The 18906-nt window shown below is 48.6% G+C and overlaps 1 long non-coding RNA gene across 1 annotated transcript; it reads left to right on the top strand.

Moving 5' to 3' along the window:
* The first annotated feature begins 25 nt into the window (after window positions 1-25).
* On the top strand, window positions 26-13287 carry LOC130458143 (uncharacterized). Its single transcript, XR_008917231.1, has 2 exons — window positions 26-2559; window positions 9999-13287. It is a non-coding gene; the product is annotated as an uncharacterized LOC130458143 (long non-coding RNA).
* Window positions 13288-18906: the final 5619 nt, after the last annotated feature.

The following is an 18906-nucleotide window of genomic DNA, read 5'->3' as shown; positions in this document are numbered from 1 at the left end:
GAAGCCCGCCAATCCGAAGAAGCTAGACGCACAACGCCTCGTGGCAGCCAATGAAAAGGAGGACCAGGCCGAGGGGGTGGGACCCGAGAGGCCTAGGGCCAATCAGAGGTCAGAGTGGCTAGCCAATCGGCGGTGGCGTGAGGACGCCTCTTGGGAAGGTGGACCAATAAGATCAGGGAATGTGGAAAGGGCGGTGCGCCGCAGTTGAGCGGACCAATGAAAGCCGGTCGCGTGGAACTAGAGCCCGCGGACCCTGGCCAATGCGGAAGGCTCACGTGGGGAGGAAAACACGAGCGGAAGGAGCCAATAGGAAGTAGTGAGTGCTTGGGTGGGCGTCGCCCCAGGGCAGGCGCTCTGGCAAGCCGGAGGCCCATTGGAAGCCCGGGTGAGAGGAATGTTGGGAGCGGCGCCAGGATTTAACCTGCACAGTCTAGGCTTGGAGACTCCTTTCTGGGAGGGCCCCCAAGTCAAGAGCCATCCTCGAGCTGCAGGAGGGGGCCCAGAAGAAATGGAAACGGGGTCAAATAGGCAGTGATGGCGGGAGCCCCGCCTCCCTGCCCTCCCTCTGCAGCCCCGCTGAGTCAGAGACTTGGCAATCCCCCCCAGCGCTAGGCGCTTGGGGGGCTGGGATTGGCCTCCGGGAAGAAGGTGCTGGTCGCCGCTCCCGCCCTCCCTCCTTTCTTTGCGGCTCCTGCTCTTGCCTCTGAGCTCCAGCTCTTCTTTTCTCGCCTTTTGTCTGCGAGCATCTCCGAGGCCAGGGTTTGGGGGAGACTCTACCTACTGAGCCTTCCTGCCGCCCCTCCCCCTTCCCCTCCCTTTTAGTGATCTGTGCACCCGGCCTGCCCCCTTGTCTACCCAGAGTAACCCTTGCTGAAGCTCGTGGGCAGGCACCCAGCGAGGGTTCCCAGTGGGTGAGCAGCAGGAAGCTGTGAATCCTGGGCCTGGGCAGTCAGAGCTCTTTGGAAGCTGGGGTTGGGCCAGGGACAAGAAGTCCCGCCAGAAGCCCTGGCTTTCTGCTCAGCTGAGTTTGGGGATGAGTGAAGAGCTGGCTTTCCTTTCTTGCCTTCTGGAGAGAGTTTACTTCCAGTGCGCTGCAGCAATATGTGTGCTTCGGGATATTGTCCTCAAATAGAAACTCTTGAAAGTCATTTTGACTTGAGCCAGAATGTTTTAAACCGGCCACCACCACATTATTTATACTTCTCATATTTTCGTCAAGCCATTCCTTTGAAATCCTTAGACCTCCTCATTGGACTGTGAGCTCCTCGAAGGCAGCAGGGACTGCGTGGCCCGCCAGTGCTTTGTGCTCTGCCTGTGATCATGACTAAAGTGCACTGACTAACTAACGGCTGGAGAGGGGCGAGAAGAGAGAGCAGCAGCAGCAACAAAGGGGGCAGTTGGCAGAAGAGGGCTCAGGGGTGCTGAAGGCATCTGGGACCTCCGTGAGGATGGGTGCATCTGAGCAAGTGACCTCTGCTGCAGTGTGGTCTAGAAGGGCCTCCGTGCAGTAACTTGAGGGAGCTCAAAGTAAAGGAATGAAACCTGGATACATGGACAAGGGAGTCACTGGCCAAAAAGAAAAGAAACAGCAGGGAGGAAGGGATGACCCTGAACCCAGAGAAGACTTGGAAGAAACGTGAGCGAAGGGAAAGCTCTCTAGGCCCAGAGTCGGCTTCTGGCCTCTGGGAGAAGATGCTAAAAGGAAGGGAGGAGGAGGAGGAGGAAAATCAAGAAGAAAGGTCTTCAAGAGAGGGTGGATGGCCAGGGACCTCAGCAGCCTTGAGTTCAGCCAAATGAGAGGGATCCAACAAAGTGGTCATCCACCCTCTGCTAGAAAACTGCTGGGGAGGAGTGGCCTTGCCCCAAGCGCCCCCCCCTTCTGGCCTAAATTAATTAATTGGACACTGCAGCTTCCCCTTAGTTCCCCTGGCTCTGCCCACTGGACTTTAGCAGCATGCCTTCCTTCAACCATCTCACCCTTCCTCCCTTCTCCCATTGGTGAGTTCCTCCAGCAGCTGCCATTCAGCTCAGGGTAGCCATCCCTCCACCTCCCCCCTTTCTGGACTTTCAGAGCCTCCCTCCTCTGCTCCTGTGCAGTGAACCTTTCATGACCTCATGGAATAGAGTTCCTCTTCCCAGGTGTTTGTGCCATACCATTCCTGCGGAGTACGACAAAACATAGTAATCTCCCTTCAAGGCTGCATGAACAGTTCCAAGATCTCCTGGGAACGGGTTAACTCCCCTGTTCACACTCTGGGGAGGATAGAGTGTGCCTCTTGAGAAGAGCTTTCAATCTGATGTGCTGCTTACAATAAACGTTCATTATTCCTCTTTGATAATGTTCCAGTCTTGCTTTCTTGGGACTCCATAGCTGTTCTCCGACAGCTCTAAGCTGTCCCCTATTGCGACTCTGTGGACACCATTTCCCCCCGGTTCTTTTATTGGAACCCTCCCTTCGGTTCTCTTTGGAGAATCTCCGACTTGTCCAGTTCTTTCGAGAACCCCCGACGCTGTGTCCTAGTCATGCAGAGTTTCGACACTACGGAGATCCCCTCGGTGGTGAGTATATGAGATACTCTAAGGGTGAGAGGGAAATTATATTTCTTCTTTAGAATGGATCCTAAAACACTGATCTTTTCCTTTCAAAGCATGCTTGTCACAATGTTGTGTGTTTCCGTTTATCGTTGTGTTTGTCAGTCTCGTCTCTATGTGTTCTTAAATTGGACACTCACAAAAAGAAAAAAAAATGGGGTAGTTGCAAGATTGAACTTGTCTGTCAAAAATCCTCAGCAGAGGACAAAAGCAAATACCTGTTCAATGATTTTTTTCCTCTTTCTTCCTTTGGATGGGCCCCCGAAGGAGTGAAAAAGAGAAAAATTCAGAGCAGAAAAAGGGAGATTTTTACTCCATAATTAGAGGCTACTTTTCACTTAAGATTAATTCTAAGGTTTGATGTATGCAATTTGGGAGGATTGTTAATGATTTTGATATGATCCAAATGTAATTTCATGTATTATGGTAACTATTTGTCAGTTAAATGTGAAATGGTAACCAGATTTTCTTGAGCACAACAAAACTCATGGTTAGAAGTTTGTTTTGTTAGATCTTGCTATGCATAATGGTTTCAGTGAATTTGAGAATTGTCTAAATGTGACTGATAGCCAGCCTGACACAGAGAGGGAATGTTTTACTCTATAAGGACAGAAATTGCACTGGTTACTTTATAGAAGTAAAAGTCATCCAGAAAAAGTTGTTATGTTGTTGAGAAGAACTTATTCTAGAATGTAAATTTGGGATTTTTTTTTCAAATCAGATTTATTTTAATGCATGTGCTGTCAGGAGTAGTAACAAGAAATCATATGGCACACAAGAAGTTTTTAAAGTGATTAATCTGTTCATGGGATTTAATAATACTAGTACTAAGAATCTGGTATTTTGCAACAGATAATTTCTAAACGATGTTGTCTTTGACTAAGGTTATATGAGTTGCTTTTAAAAATGTGTATAATGTATAGGAAGGAATTTAAGGGTATATAATATGCAAACAGCAGCCTTGAAATCAAGAAGGGCTTGTCATAAGGATTACATACAATTCAGAATAGTACCTTTCCTCTACTTACAATAATGGTAAAGAGAAGCCAGAAGAAATAAGAGTATTGGAAGGACATACTAGTTGATACTATGCATTCTAGTGTGAAATAGATACAACAAATTATAAACTGGAATTTAATAAGGTATGTAGCAATATTTTGAGCTAAAAGAACTAAACTGGAGGATCTATTCTACTTTAGACAGAGGTTTGAGAGGAGTGCAGGTCAATGCTTTGAACTTCAGTTTGGTTACACTGAAACATCGCTAAAGGACTTAATCAAAGTTATTTGGGAGTTGTGGAGTTCAAACTAAAATCCACTGAGAGTAAATGATTATGAAAGAGGTTTGATACATTCACAATTTTAAATTGTAGTAAGCTCACTTGTTAAAAAAGGATGGGACAAGGTTACTCAGTAATAAAATCTAAATTGAGTCAAGCAGCCTTAGGATAAATTGCTCAGAAGCTATTAACCCCTTCCTTGCACACAGGAAGGAGAAAGAAGTGCTTATAATTGTTCCACATTGATACTTGGGGACTGAAATGGGGACCTCAAAGAGTTAACAACCACTGTGTGATGAACTTAAGATGAGTATATTTTAATTGTAGAAACAGAGGTTTTAAGACGCTCAAACAAACAAACTTTGCCAGCCCCATCTGACCAAGTAGCTTGTTTGAAGCTGTGGAATTTCAATGCAAACATTCCATGTCCAGAACCGACAAGATTATTCAGCCAACAACATGTAGCTTCAGCCCTTCATTCTGTAAGACTGCACTTTCCTGCTCTGCACATTGTCCATTATGTGGGTGATATTCTTATCGCGGCTGAAGATGAATCCCAAATAAGCAAGTGCTACAGTCAATTGGAAATTACCTGGCAAAAATACCATTTAGTTATTGATCAAGAAAAGATTCACAAAACAAGTCCCGCACTCTATCTAGGGGCTCCGTTATAGGCAACATCTGTTACGCCTCAAATATACAATTAAGCAAGGACTGCCTTAATGCCTTAAATGATAATCAGGAATTGTTAGGTGATATCAATTGGGTTAGGCAATATTCATTTACTACAACTGAACTACAACCGTTATTCAAACTACTGGAAGGGAGTTCTGACTTGAATTCCCCTGGAACTTTGACACCGGAGGACTCTCTTGCTTTAGAGATAGTAGAAGACAAACTGAATCAGGCTCCACTTCACAGCTATCAGCCTCCATTCGCCGTGGAAGTGACTCTTTTTGCAACTTCAGTGTTACCAACAGGTGCCTTATCTGAGAAACAGAGTCATTGAATGGCTACATCTAAAAAGCAAATCAGGAAAGGCTTGACAGAGTTATGACTGTCTCATGGCTCAATTATATGGAAAGGCATAGAGTAAGTGGTCTGAGGTTTAGGACAGCATCCTCATGGAATCCGGGTACCCATTGCTAAAGATGTACTACAGAAATATTTACAAAGTCGTGACGAATGGCCTTGGCTATTGGTGTACCCATTGCTATGACCACCTGCACTCCACAAGGCTTATTTCCTTTTTTGTCACCACATCCTATTGTTTTCCCCATATTCTAAGAGATCGTCCGGTATCAGGACCTAACGTTTACGTTGATGCGAATGCTCGTTACGAGGCAGGCGTATACGGGACGGCAGCTCCCCTGTCATTTTTACCCTCCTTTTTCTTCTACCCAACACAATGAATTAACAGCTGTTTGACCAGCTTTTTGGTTATTTCAGGAGACTTTCACCCTCCTAATGGACTCTAGACATGGTTTTCAGTCTGTGCAGGGTACAGAACAAGCTGTCATCAGAGCCACTCAAAGCAATGTACAAACGTTATTCTGTGAATTACAAACTCTCCTACGACACAGGACACGTCCAGTGTGTGTCCTGCATGTACGCAGTCATACCGCTCTGCCTGGACCTGTTTTTAAAGGAAATGACATCATAGATCAAGCTTTGATTGCTCCATGTTACAATTAGCCGAGGAATCCCATCATAGATTTCACCAAAATAGTCCTGCTTTACGCAAAATGTTCCAACTCACAAAGGATCAGGCCAGGAGTATTGTTCAAAAGTGTCCTAATTGTGTTCCAAACCACCCCCAACGCATATTGCTGTGAATCCCAGAGGCTTAACTAGTACAGAGATATGGCAAATGGATGTGACCCATGAACGGTCCTCTGGACGACTTCAATATATCCATGGCACTGTGGATGCTCATTCAGGGGTTTTGTGGGCTTCCTGCTTGACGGGAGAAAGAACTTCTCCTGCTATTAATCTCTGCTTAATGACTTTCCAGATGGCTGGTCCTCCCCCGAACATTTAAAACAGAGAACGGACCTGCTTATACTTCCAATTTTTTCTTTTTTGTCAAACTCGGGGTATTCGGCACCTCACAGGTACCCCGTACAATCCACAAGGACAAGCTATTGCGGAGCGCAGTAATCAGATCTTAAAAACATTTCTTTTAAACAAAAAGGGGGAGACGGCACCCCGCATCGGCGACTGGCAATAGCTGTACATACTATCAATAATTTGATCTTTACTTCCAAGAACATATCCAGAGCTGAACAGTTTTCTCTGCATTTTCCTATGAATGAGATTCAGGCACCGCCACTCCCGGGCTCCCTGCCTGCCCCAGAACAACAATGTGTCACGTGGAAAGATGGTCATCAATCTTGGCCCCACCCAGGGGTCCTGCAGGCCGAGGCTGTGTTGGCGTCTCCACAGGTAAAGACAGAGTTCGGCTCCCTCCCGCCGAGTTCAAGAAATCGACCCTAAAGAGAAGGACGAGGAGAGGACGCAGGAAGACTCGCAAGGAGACTCGGCAACGTCTCCCTAAGATGCTGCCTCGTCTGCTTCTGTTCCAGAACTTAAGAGCAGCTACCGGAATAAAGGGATGGTCTTTGGGGAACCCTTGGGTAGAGTCTGTCGGCACGGGACACGCTTTACCGGAAGTAAATACAAAAACTAACTCTGGTATTCCTGGCATTTACCATTGGGAGAGACAAGCCAAGGACAGCAATCAGGCCAACAACTGGTTTGTGCCTTTCAATTGGCCTGGACGAGTTGGGGCACCCCCAGTGTGCCTCGCGCGAGACCATCCTGCCTGCCTGCCCTCAGATCTCTGCAGGCGCCTTATTATGGTCTTCCTGACCTGTCAGACTCTCTGGACAGGACCTTGTCGTGTACACAAAGGGGTAAAATAGGAAGGTTACGGCCAACGTAGTATCTAGGTTGTCTGGGGGAACCTTGTGATAGTACTTGGGGACAAGAGAGACCTGTTTGTCCCTCTGTGATGGGATATGAACAAGGAGACACCGTTAATATGCTTCCGCCCTTGCTATCGTGTAGCTCTAAGAGGGCGTCACGTATTCAATGGAAAAACACGACTGGGGTGTCTTGGCACAACGACACAAGGCGGATTGGACAGAAACTGGATTCTTATACATTTCATGATTGTTTTATAGGAGGAGAAGCTCGCCTGTGTGGGTGACGCCCCAGAGCTAATTGGTGACGCTCTGCTACTGTCACACAGACGTTGACTGATTGCGGACAGACAGCCCTGGCGTTGGATAAAGTGACTATGTCTCCCTGTGTGACTGTCACTAATACTGGGAACGTCCAAACACCAGTAAATAGAAGGGTTGCATTAGACATTCGAGCTTGCCTAACTGGGATGTGCTTTTATAACTACAGTAAAAGATCATCCTGAAGCTTTGAACATTCCCGAAATAACACACAAAGGAGTTAGATATTGGAATGTAACCTGCAGCAATTGCAGGGCCAGTTACTGTGTAGGATCACGAGTGGACGGGCTGGTCTTAACCATTAAGCGACCACGCACGGCCCTTTTTGCCCTGAACATAAAGATTCATGGTGTGGTCGTCCAGGGGGTCAAGTTCTTCATGTATTACAAACACAAATAAGACCGCGACGTAGACAATGTATGACTTGTATTGCATTAGGCATAGTAGCGTTAGGTTCTGCTTTGGCTTCTACTGTAATAGGTTCTGTAGACAAATTCTTGAGCATGATGACAGTTATTGGACAGCCTTGGCTACTAATGTAACCTCAGCTTTAGAAAGAAAAAGAAATGGATATGAGTTGTTACAAAAGTATGATGATGTTACAGAAAAATATGATCTAACAAATGAAGTAGAATATTTGTCATTGATAACATGCATGAAAAGTGATTACAGACATGCTGCATTTTGCTTACTACCCATAACAGTAAATAATGATACAGAAACATTACAGGGATTATGGGACCATGAAAACATCACTGAAGATATTCATGATTTGGGTATATTAATTCAGAATATTGTTTCATCCTTATAGGAGAACTTTGTACCACAGCATATTGCGGATTCTTTGTATAATTGGATTGAAACAAAAAAGGAATTGTTGTCCTCCTTAGTTCATGATATTACTCTTCTCGTAGTTGGTGCGCTTGTGATTTTGTTTATCTGCTTATGCTTACCTTGTTTACTAAAAGCTTTAATGACTAGTTTTGCTGTATTGCAAAAAACTATTCATGGGATCCTGGACCAAAGGGAATTGGATGGCATAAACAGAAAGGGGGAATTGCAGTGAACCTTTCATGACTTCATGGAATGGAGTTCCTCTTCCCAGGTGTTTGTGACATACCATTCCTGCCGAGTACGCCAAAACATAGTAATCTCAGTTCAAGGCTGCATGAACAGTTCCAAGATCTCCTGGGAGCAGGTTAAATCCCTGTTCACACTCTGGGGAGGATAGATTGTGTCTCTTGAGAAGAGCTTGAAATCTGGTGTGCTGCTCACAATAAACCTTCATTATCCCTCTTTGATAATGTTCCAGGCTTTCTTTCTTGCCACTCCATAGCTGTTCTCCGACAGCTCTAAGCTGTCCCCTATTGCGACTCTGTAGATGTCTCCGGCACCCCTGCTCACGTGCAAGGTTATCATCTCCCCCACCCCCACCCCCACCATCACCTTTTCTGTTCCCTTTTGGTGTTGTCTTTCCTTATTAGGTTGTAAGTGAAATTGAGAAGAGGAAAAGAAGGAGAGGCTGAACTCTTGGAGCAAAAATTCAGATTCAGTTGGCTTGGAAGCTGGCCCAAGACTGGAATGTGTGGCAGAGCTCCCATGGAATGTGATGGATAGAGCTGGATAACATGGGCTACATCAAAGGGGAAGAGAGGATTGTGGGGAGGGAAGATCCAGGAGAGAAGAAATAGAAAAGATTGGCATTGGGTAATACTAGACCCTAGGAGGAAGAGGAAATGAAGGGAGAAGCCCCATCAGCTGGTGAGTGGCCACAGGAAGAAAACCTGGAGGGTTGTAAACCTTAAAATTTCTTAGACTTATGAATGTTGGAAATTTCACCATTGGGAAATTTCATACTTGAAAAATTTCCTACTGATAGTAAGAACTCTATTGGAATGTGAAAACTCTTGGCATGGGAGGGTCCTTCTCCTCCCTACTTAAGACTACTTTAGGACAGAAACCTTTTGCTAAACAATGGAAAGGGCTTTGACCTATGCTTAAGCATAGAACAGGAAGTTCTTTGAGTCATGATTGATTTTAGAATTGATACAATAGAGATACTTGGAATGACAGAACCAGGTCTTGGAACTTACAATCTCCACCCTACTCGGTCTAACAGGATTTAGGAAGGGCTGTAGCATAGATCAAGATTTAATTATTTGAGAATATGATCTACAACAGACATGTGCAAAGGAAACAGACCTCTGGGCGGTCCTGGGTAAGCTAGAGCCACCATTGGCACAGGGGAGACATCGACAGTGATTGGTAGATGTGAGAACTGAGGGGAAGGGACTTAGATGGTTTCCTTAAAGATAGCGGGATCTGAGGAGAGAGGGAGGAGGTTTTGCTTTGAGCGAGGTGGCTCTGAAGGAGGACTGAGGAGGTTGCTTGGTGGGAGGACCAGGAGAGAAGCCTGGCTCTGAAGGAGGAGAATTCTCTGGAAACATTTCTTGAAAGGAGGCTCTCTTGAAGGTGGAGCCTGAGGTTGGCATGAGAAGCCTTACCTAGAGAGATCTTGGGTGAGTGATAAAACCAACTGACTGATTTATCTCTTAGGACTGAGGTCTAGGCCTTATTGGCTTGAGGCCCTTAATTCTTATTCCTTTCTTACTTTCTCTCTTTTTCTATTGATTAATCAGTGTATTATAAATTAAATTTCTCTATAAAACCCGGTTGGCTTGGGCATATTCATAAATTGGGAATATATTCCCTGGCGACCATCTTATATTTATATAAAACCAAGACACAGTAGAAAACATATTTCAGCGGTCATAATTGTTATATATTTCCCTTGCTCCCAAACATTTTAATTGTCACGGTTTATGGCTCCCACTCTCCTATCTACAACTATTTAACACTAAAAACTATTTTAAATCTAACAGGGTGATGGGCTTAGAGCCTAGGAAGAGAGGTTGGAGAAACTGGACCTGTTTAGCCTCAGTCTCCAGAGCATGATGGCTGTCGGGAGGAAGAGAGATTTGGCTTGTTTGGCTGATGATGACTTGGAGGTGTGCAGAGAAGAGGCAGCTGGAACAGAGGGCCTCTCTTTTCCCACTCATCAGTGCTCGGTACATAGTAGGGATGATGCCAATGCTTGTTCCCTTCCCTACTTAGTCAGATACCCAAACCACCATAACTTGCCGCCCTTTGACAGAGGGATGAAGGCTGCCAAGAAAAGGGGTGACCCACCCCCAGCAATGCACCCAAGGGAACATGGAACCGGTCATTGATTAGTGTGGGGCCACCTTTCCGGTAAGACATAAGGGTGGGCCACTTAGACTCACAAAGATGAGAAAACGCCCTTGGATCTTTAGACACAGCCTGCATCCTTGGGCGGGGCCCCTGGACCGGAGGCACGGGGATTCGCTTTCCCAGCCACACAGGACTACAGTCAAACAATGCCCAGTTGCCATAGTCGCTGCCCATTTTGGTGCCTGGGCAGATAGAGCAAAATGCCCCCCATGAGCACCCTCCTCCCCTTCCTCAGCCACATAGAGATGGTCAGACCCTTAGTCTTGCCCACTTTACCCACAAAAGTCCCGCCTGATTGGCCTTTCACCTCTCTTTGCCTTCCCTTACATAACCCAAACTCTTCATCTATACCTCTAGATCTGCATCATCTACATAGGGGAGCTCCTGGCTTAAAATTGTAGCTTGTGGCTCACTCTGATTACCCGACCACCCTCGTGAGCTCTGAGCCAGCAGGTTTGGGTAGGAACTAGACTGGGAAGGGGAACGTGGAAATCTAGTACAAAGTGTCCCCAGATCACAGGAGCAGCATTTACAAAGGATGTCACATGGTAAGCCAAATTCCTAGCCTGCTAATTAACCCCGAGGCGGACTTGTTGGGATTTCCAGGCCTTTGATGTTGAAATTCCAGAATCAGTCCAGACCTTCCGGAGCCCAGAGCAGCAGAACATCCAGAGGGGCTCAGAGCTTTGGGATGTTGGCTTTGACAGTTTACCAACAACTCGCAGATGATGTGGATGTGGTGATGAGCTAATTCCAAGGAGCCACGGCCCTCCCAGACCTATAAACTCCTCGAACTCCTGACTCCCTTTAGAGGGTCCAGGCTGTGGCATCCTCCCCCCCGACTCTGCTGATAGGTGGCTATGGGAGTGATGCTCTCTCCTTGTCCCACTCCCCATCGCCTTCCATAATCCCCGTCTCCACTCCCCATCCCGTTACCCATCCTATGCATCCCTCTGCACTTTCTGCCACTTTTCTCTGTGCCTTTGTGATTGCTGCCCTGTTTCCCATGAGCAATTATGGCTTTCTTGGCAAAGTACCCAAAGAACTGGGCTTTCCTGACCCCATTTCATCATTTGAGAGTTTCATAAAGTCATTATCAATCTACCTCCAGTCTCTCCCTCCCAGGCAGCAGCCACTCTCCTCTTCTCCCCATTGGGGCCCCTTGGGGAGCCAGTCCAGATCTACAGTCTTGGATCTCTCACCCCCTTCTTCCATTGCCAGTTGTGCCTAGCCAGGTCTCAGCCTCGGATCCCTCCCAGTGTTGTCCCTTGGCTCTTCTACACCTGAGCCGCTGGACAAATCTGGAGGAAGTCATGTCCCGTTTCGACTGGATCGACTCCAAAGTTCTGCTGTACAACTGCCATTCGCTCCTCTCCTCTACCAGACTGCGCCCTCTCTCATGCTTCCTCTAGCACTTATTCTCCATCCCTGCCTGCTGACTCCTTCCCTAAGGCTTCCAAACGTGGTTACTGTGGATTCCTTTCTTCTCTGCGGTGTTGTAAAGATGTTGGGCAGAGGCAGAATGTGCCGTTGTAGAGTCCTACATGGTGCCAGGCACGTGCCAGGTGCTGGACAAATACTTCACTTGGTTCTTCCTTAGTCTCTGCTAATCAGCACATCTGCCTGAATTCCTGTGACTTTGAGCAAGCTGTATGGAGACATTTTAAACATCCCCATCCAGAGACCGCTAGATCTCTTCCTTGTAATAATCAAGCAAAAGAGACCAACCTGCTGCCTGCAGTAAAGAAGGTTTGCCTCACATGCCCAATGTGGAAATATTTGTGGCACTTCCTGTGGACAAAGGATGCTATACCGCTCGCTTGTTTCTGGACAAGGAAGGCGTTGGAGGGAGAAAAAAGGGAACTCCAAATCATAGAAAGTCATGGCAAAAAGAAATCACCAATTGAACAGATGTCCACGTCATTCCTCAGCCATGGACCACCACATCTTTTGTCAAGAGAAGCATGTGCCCGTGGTTGAATCCTCTTCGGGACATCAGAGGCTGCCTGGTCCAAGCCCCTCTTTTTGCAGATGTGGAAATTGAGGCCCAGGAAGGTTAGCTACTTTGATTTGAAACTAGATGCTCAGACTTCAAAATCACTACACCCTGCTGCCTCCCGTGAGAGACCAGAGGTCATACGTGTGAAAATGTAAATTCATTCCTAGGGCCTCTACTTCATAAGTTTCTCTTCAATATAAATGGTTCCTCTGTGTCCAAAGGGCTCTAAAACAATGCCTACCTTTGATCCAGTAATACCCCTGCTGGGCCCGTACCCCAAAGAGATCAAAAGGGGTGTCCATCTACTTGTACACAAATCTCTCTAGCTACACTCTTTGTGGTGGCAAAGAGCTGGAAACTAAAGGGGTGTCCCCCACCTGGAGAATGGCTGAACACATTGGGGTGCAGGCTGTCACTGGAATGCTACTGTGCTCAAAGGAATGACGAACTGCCCGATTTCTCTAAGAACTGGAAAGACCTCCCTGACTGATGCAGAGTGAGAGGAGCAGAACCAGGAGAACAAGGTACAGAGACTGATACATTGTAGCATAATCAAATGTAACTGACTTCTCCTTCATCGCCTTAGGGGAAATGCGATGATCCTGAACAACCAGGAGGGATCTACGGAGAAAGAATACTATCGACATTCAGAGAAAAACTGTGGGAGCAGAAACACAGCAGAAAAGCAACTGCTTGATTGCATGGTTGGAGGGGGATATGGAGGGGGGGGAGATGTAGACTCTGAATGAACATCCTAGTTCAAACACCAACAACATGGAAAGAGGTTCTGATCAAGGCCACAAGTAATACCCAGTGGAATTGTTTGTTGGCCACCCGAGGGGGATGGGAGGAGGGGAGGGAAAGAACATGAATCATGGAACCATGGGAAAATATTCTAAATTAATAAAACTTTTTAAAAAGGAGACACCCAGGAAATGTACAAAAGGAAAGAAAGGATTCACTGAAGAGGAGGACAGGAGGGACAAACATACTTAAGTGAGGGGGAAAAGAGAGGTAGAAATACAGAACGAAAGCAAGAGACAGGAACTAAGAAAACAACGGGAAGAGAAAAGAAGGAAGGACTAGGGCAAGGGGGAACAAAGGCAGCTTAAAAAGAGATGGAAGGAAAGTAACTGAAGGAATAGAATACTGTGTCCACTGCAGAAGAGAAAAAGCTCAAACCCTTCGAGAAATCCCAATTTCTGCCCCTCCTTCTGAACTGGTCCTTCTGCTCAGCAAACAATTCCTGTCTCTCCCCTTTGCTTAGAGTCAGCTCCCTCTTCCTCCTGATCTATGAGCGCTTCACATCCCAGTTGTTTGCAAGCCTGGGAAATGGGCAGAAACCTCCCCAGCACTCTCTCTCTGCTTAAAGCCCAGCCCAACCTTCCTCAAGCTTCAGGTTTCCCAGTTCCCAGCCCAGTGGACTTTGCTTCGAGCCCCACCCCCGTCTCTTTCCTCTGGTCCACTTCCACTTCCCTTTGGTCGGCCCTCATCCCAATAAATGCTGGACCCCAAGGATCGGGCCCTCCATATGCTGGATCTCGTGTTGTTTTATCCAGTTCAGCTCGTACATTCATTTTAGTCCATGGCCCAAGTGGGTAAACTAAGGCACATCCTCAGGATGAAGCAGAGTTTAGGGGCCAGGCGGGCTGTTCCCTGTCAAACAGTGGATGACAACCCCCTCCTCAGTTCCCTCTAAGGGGAGCCCTTTTCTGGTTTGCTCTTTAGCTGCCTGGTGGCCCTTCTAGGCCTCAATCACGCTCCTGAGGCAGCCAGGCACATGGCGGACCAAGGCCACTAAGAAGGAGGCGCCCCTTGGGCTCTCTCGCTGGCTCACTGGGTCTACAGAGGGGTGGAGGGAGGCCGTGAACCGGCCCTTCCCACCTCCGGCCTCTCAGTTCTTTGTTCTCTCTTCCTCAGGAGGGTTCAAGGAATGCGTGTGGGGATCCTCTGCCTTTCCGGGTGTGCTTCCTGCGGTGGCCGTGGGGCTGGGACTCCCCTGGCTGGGCTGCTATGGTCCCCGCCCGGCCCTGCTCGGTGAGCCTTTGGGCCCTTCCGGTCTGGTTCCCGGCTGCTTCCGCTCACGACTCTCCCAGGGAGGCTCGCCAAAGACGTCCTCCAGCCCGAAGAATCGCCTTCCGTGGCTCGTCCCCAGCTGGCTCCGGCCAGGGACCTTTGGAGCGCCGGGCAGTCCAGAGGCTCCCGCCTGCCTTCCCCAAGAGCCTGCTCTTGAGGGAGGCCAAAATGATCAGCCTTGGAAAAACAGGCCGTACTTAATAAAGCTGGCTGGCCTTGGGAGTTTGTCAGAGCCACAAATATGCCAGCTGCGGTGGGTACCAGACAAAGGCCAGGAAGACCCCGATAAATATGCCAAACTCCAGCTGCAGGAAGACCCCGATAATATAGAATTGTCAAAGTTCCGAGAATAGTAGGAAGCAGAGAAGAGCCAGACATGCAGGCAAGATCCCAAGGATGGTATGTAGTAGATAAGGTGGCTGGAAAACCGGGCCTACCGAAAAGTATTTAAAGCCCAGCCTGTCAGAAGCAACTCTGGCAGAGGTTCCCACGGATGCGCTATAAATGGCCTTTCTCTGCCTGTTTGTATTGTTCGTGGACTTCCATGGTGGTGGGTGAAATCCCGGACCTTAGCACTCTCTCTCCCCCTTCTGTATGTCGCCACCTAGTGGTCCTGGAAGGGGAGGAGAAAAAGGGAGCACCGTGGCGCATGCGCACTCGTCACCCGCCTCTGAACTACGTTTCCCAGAAGGCCTCTCACTTTCTCCAAGCTGCGGGCTGGTTGTTATGGAAACGGAGAGGGCGGGGCCCGTGGAAGGGAGAGCTCTTTGTCCGCTCTCCAGGGGACATCGCTCTCGTTTCCTGCCCCGGGACTTGCTCCGCTTCCAGGAGTGTGCGGAGGGGTCAGAGGCGAGTCTTCCCCCTCCTTCTTTCCCTTCCCCCCTCCTCTCCCCTTCCTGACGTCCGCAAAGGGCAGTTCAGTCAACATCTATTAGGCGCCTGCTGTGTGCGAGGAGCCCTCCTGGAGGCTGCTCAGATGGGAACTCCTGAACGGAGGGAGGGCTTCCTGGAAGAGGAGGGCTTTTAGCTGCAGAGGTCGATAGGGCCGAGGATAAAGGAGAGCCTTCCAGGCTCGGGGGACAGCCAGGTGGGAGATGGAGGGGCCTGGGTGCGGTTCAGAGGATGGAGAACTAGCCTTGGAGCCCCATCTCAGCCACCTAATGGCCGTGTGACCCTGGACAAGTCACTTAACCTCTGCCTCTGGACCATGGAGCCAAAGTTAGCCCAGAGCCGTGTATCCTAGGCTCAGAGCTGGGAGCCGGCGTCACTTAATGGGGGAGGGGGGCTAGAGAGCCCGAGGGAGCTCTGGAGGCTAGAATGCCCCAAGGAAGTCCGGAGCCCGCGTTTTAGGGAAGTTGCCTGGACTCCGCGCATCCAGAAGGAAGAAAAGAACTGGCTTGGCAGAAGAGCGGGATATCCGGCCACGGCACCCCTTGGGACTCCCCACCCTGGCATCTGGCCACGCCTGGAAGACCCGACAGGATCCTCCTCCTCATGGACGGCGACACTCGCAGCAGGCCGGGTCTCAGGCTCCCATCCGGCCCCTAAGCCAAGAGGGTCACCCACAATCGCCAAAGAGCCGGGACCCCGGAAGTGACGTCATCTGGGCCAGTCTCCTCCCCCCCCCCCCCCCCCCCCAGCTCTCCCTGTTTTTAGTTCTGTGTTCTTGGAAGGCTCATCGGGTAGCCACAGGCCTCTCTGGAGCCGATGGAGTAGCAGCTCTCCAGACGGATCAGGCCTGGCACGTTTGTTGGGGCCCCCAAACCCTGGCAGGTGGGCTGGCTAGGTCAGGCAGACTAAGGAGCTCCTTGTGGACTGCCAGGCCATCCACTTGTCATCATTTGGCTGTGCGGGAGGGGGGAGGGGTCTCGCTGCCCTCCTGGAATGTGAACGCTGTGACCACTCCAGGTAATTCATGACCGAAAGCAAAAAGGAACAACACGAGCACTTAATAAAGCAGTTTAGGCTCAAGGCAGATGCCTAGTATAGAGCATTCCAGACCCAGTGCGCAGAGGGTCACTGGTCAATCTGCAATTAATGCTGAAACGACAGGCTTTGCCATTGATGTTTAACAGGAGCTAACATGAGAAATGCCAGATTTCAGTCTGAGGGTCTTCCCCTATGATTATCGCCCATTGCCTTTCTCCATCAGGGAGAGGCTTGAGGCAGACAGACCCCTCCTACCCTCACCCCCACCAGCTATTGCAGGAGACCTGTGAAGTGATGAGGGTCTGCACTGGGGTTCTGGGCAGGATCAGAGGAGAAAAGGGAGCAAAGTGCTGAAATGGAGCAGAGGTGAAATCTGGTGAAATTGGTCAGAGCCTGGAGAAGTGAAATCCACCAGAGATATAGCAGAGGTGAAATTGGTCAGACACTGTAGAAGTGAAATCCACCAGAGATATTGCAGAGGTGAAGTTGGTCAGAGACTGGAGAAGTGAAATCCACCAGAGATATAGCAGAGGTGAAATTGGTCAGACACACTGTAGAAGTGAAATCCACCAGGGATATAGCAGAGGTGAAATTGGTCAGAGACTGGAGAAGTGAAATCCACCAGAGATATTGCAGAGGTGAAGTTGGTCAGAGACTGGAGAAGTGAAATCCACCAGAGATATTGCAGAGGTGAAATTGGTGAGAGCCTGGAGAAGTGAAATCCACCAGAGATATAGCAGAGGTGAAATTGGTCAGAGACTGGAGAAGTGAAATCCACCAGAGATATAGCAGAGGTGAAATTGGTCAGACACACTGTAGAAGTGAAATCCACCAGGGAAGTGGCAGAGGTGAAATCTGCAAGCCTTGAAAACCTTCTATAGCTCTTTGTTGCCTAGGGGCTGCACAAAAGGCTCTGGTCACCCTCTGGCACTAGCCTAATCTTCCCTCTTATAACTCATCTTCCTGAGCTCCATGTTCTGGCCTTTAGGGTTTATGTGCCCTGATGCCTTTGTGTCCAAGTGCTTTTTTTACTTTGTAGCTCTCACATCTTCCCTTCTTTTGAGACTCTTCCCCTGGGTTCCTGGTGTACTCCCTGCCTTCCCATATCTTGTATTCTCTCACCTGTTGACACATCAGACTTTTCACTACTAGACCATAAGCTCCCAGAGAACATGGTTGGTGTTCCTGTTATCTTTGCCCACCTAGCACCAAGCTGAGTAGAGGAGAGCTGTGTATGCAGCCAGTAGAGAAGAAGTGACCTTCATAGGGCAAGCAAGGACATAGGATTTTTCTGAAGGCTTTAAGGCAAGACCAAGCTGTCTCACAGTAGGCTCTCTTTTTCTCCCCCGCTCTGCCTTTTGAAGCCTCTATTCTCCCCCAAGAAGAGTGAGCTTGGCCAGACTCAAGTGGCTTTCATGGTCCTCAAGGCCAGGCCCCATCAGGTGAGGGTGGGTATTCTCTTCTCTGCCTCTCTTTTTACTCTTTTGAGATCCCAGGTATGGCAGCTGGCCATCAATTGGGTTCATAATGGAGCTGTAGGGAAATCACTCTGGTGGGAGAATGGAGCAGGCCTTGGGGTGGGAAGAGCCTTGTGGCAGACAGACCCAGCAGCAGGTTGTCTTAATAGTCCAGGAGGGAGGTGATGTGGGTCTCTACCAGGAGGATGGCAGTGACACAGGACAGAAGGGAGCATATTGGAGAGATACTGCAAAGGGGAAACTGACTGGTCCTGGCACCATATTGGATATGGGGGTAAGGGACAGAGAGGAGTCAAGGGGGACTCCTTGATTTTGAGCCTAAAAGGACAAGGAAGATAATGCTATGGAGAAGGTGGGGGTTCTGTCTAGGTGAGAGAGAACAATGTGCTTGGGACACACTGAGCTCAAGATGTTTCCTGGTCCCCTGGTGGGAAATCCCTGTAAGGAGATTAGAGATTGTAGCAGTCCACCCCTAGTATGGGCAAGGGGAACAGTTGGTATGTGCAGATTGCCTTAGAAGAGAGCTTGCTCAGTCTTGAGCATGCTTAGTATTGCACATGGCTGGGAAGGCCTCTGACCCTTGACCCCAGCTTCCCCCAGGTTAGGCGGGAACACAGGTTTCTTTGTGCTCACCTGGTTAAGAGAAACCACACCTATACCTTGTCATTAACCAATGAGGATCATCCCTATGTACTGTGTATATTTGCATGTCAAAGGGTATATGTAGCCCAGCAAGCTCCGCCTCTCTCTCTCTCCCTCTCTTTCAGGAGCTGACGGCTGTCCTGGCAGGAGCTTGGCCTCTGGCCAAGCTCCATCTTTAAATCTTCTCTATCTATCTTTCATCTCTCCGACCTGTGTGGTATTAAATGTGGATCTCTGGACTGGTAAAAGCCTACGGAAGGGTCCTTTGATCAGAGCTTAGCTGTGGCTCATGGAAAATTAATAAAGACTCATTCCTGCCACCTCATATCTCTAATTTGACTCCGTCATCCCCCTTGTGGCATCTAAAACTTCTATCCTGTCTCTATCTTCCTACCTTAAAGCTTCTCTCCCCTC

Source organism: Monodelphis domestica, chromosome 3, assembly GCF_027887165.1.
Source record: "Monodelphis domestica isolate mMonDom1 chromosome 3, mMonDom1.pri, whole genome shotgun sequence".
Lineage (NCBI taxonomy): Eukaryota > Metazoa > Chordata > Mammalia > Didelphimorphia > Didelphidae > Monodelphis > Monodelphis domestica.
This window is presented reverse-complemented; position numbering and strand designations above follow the sequence as displayed.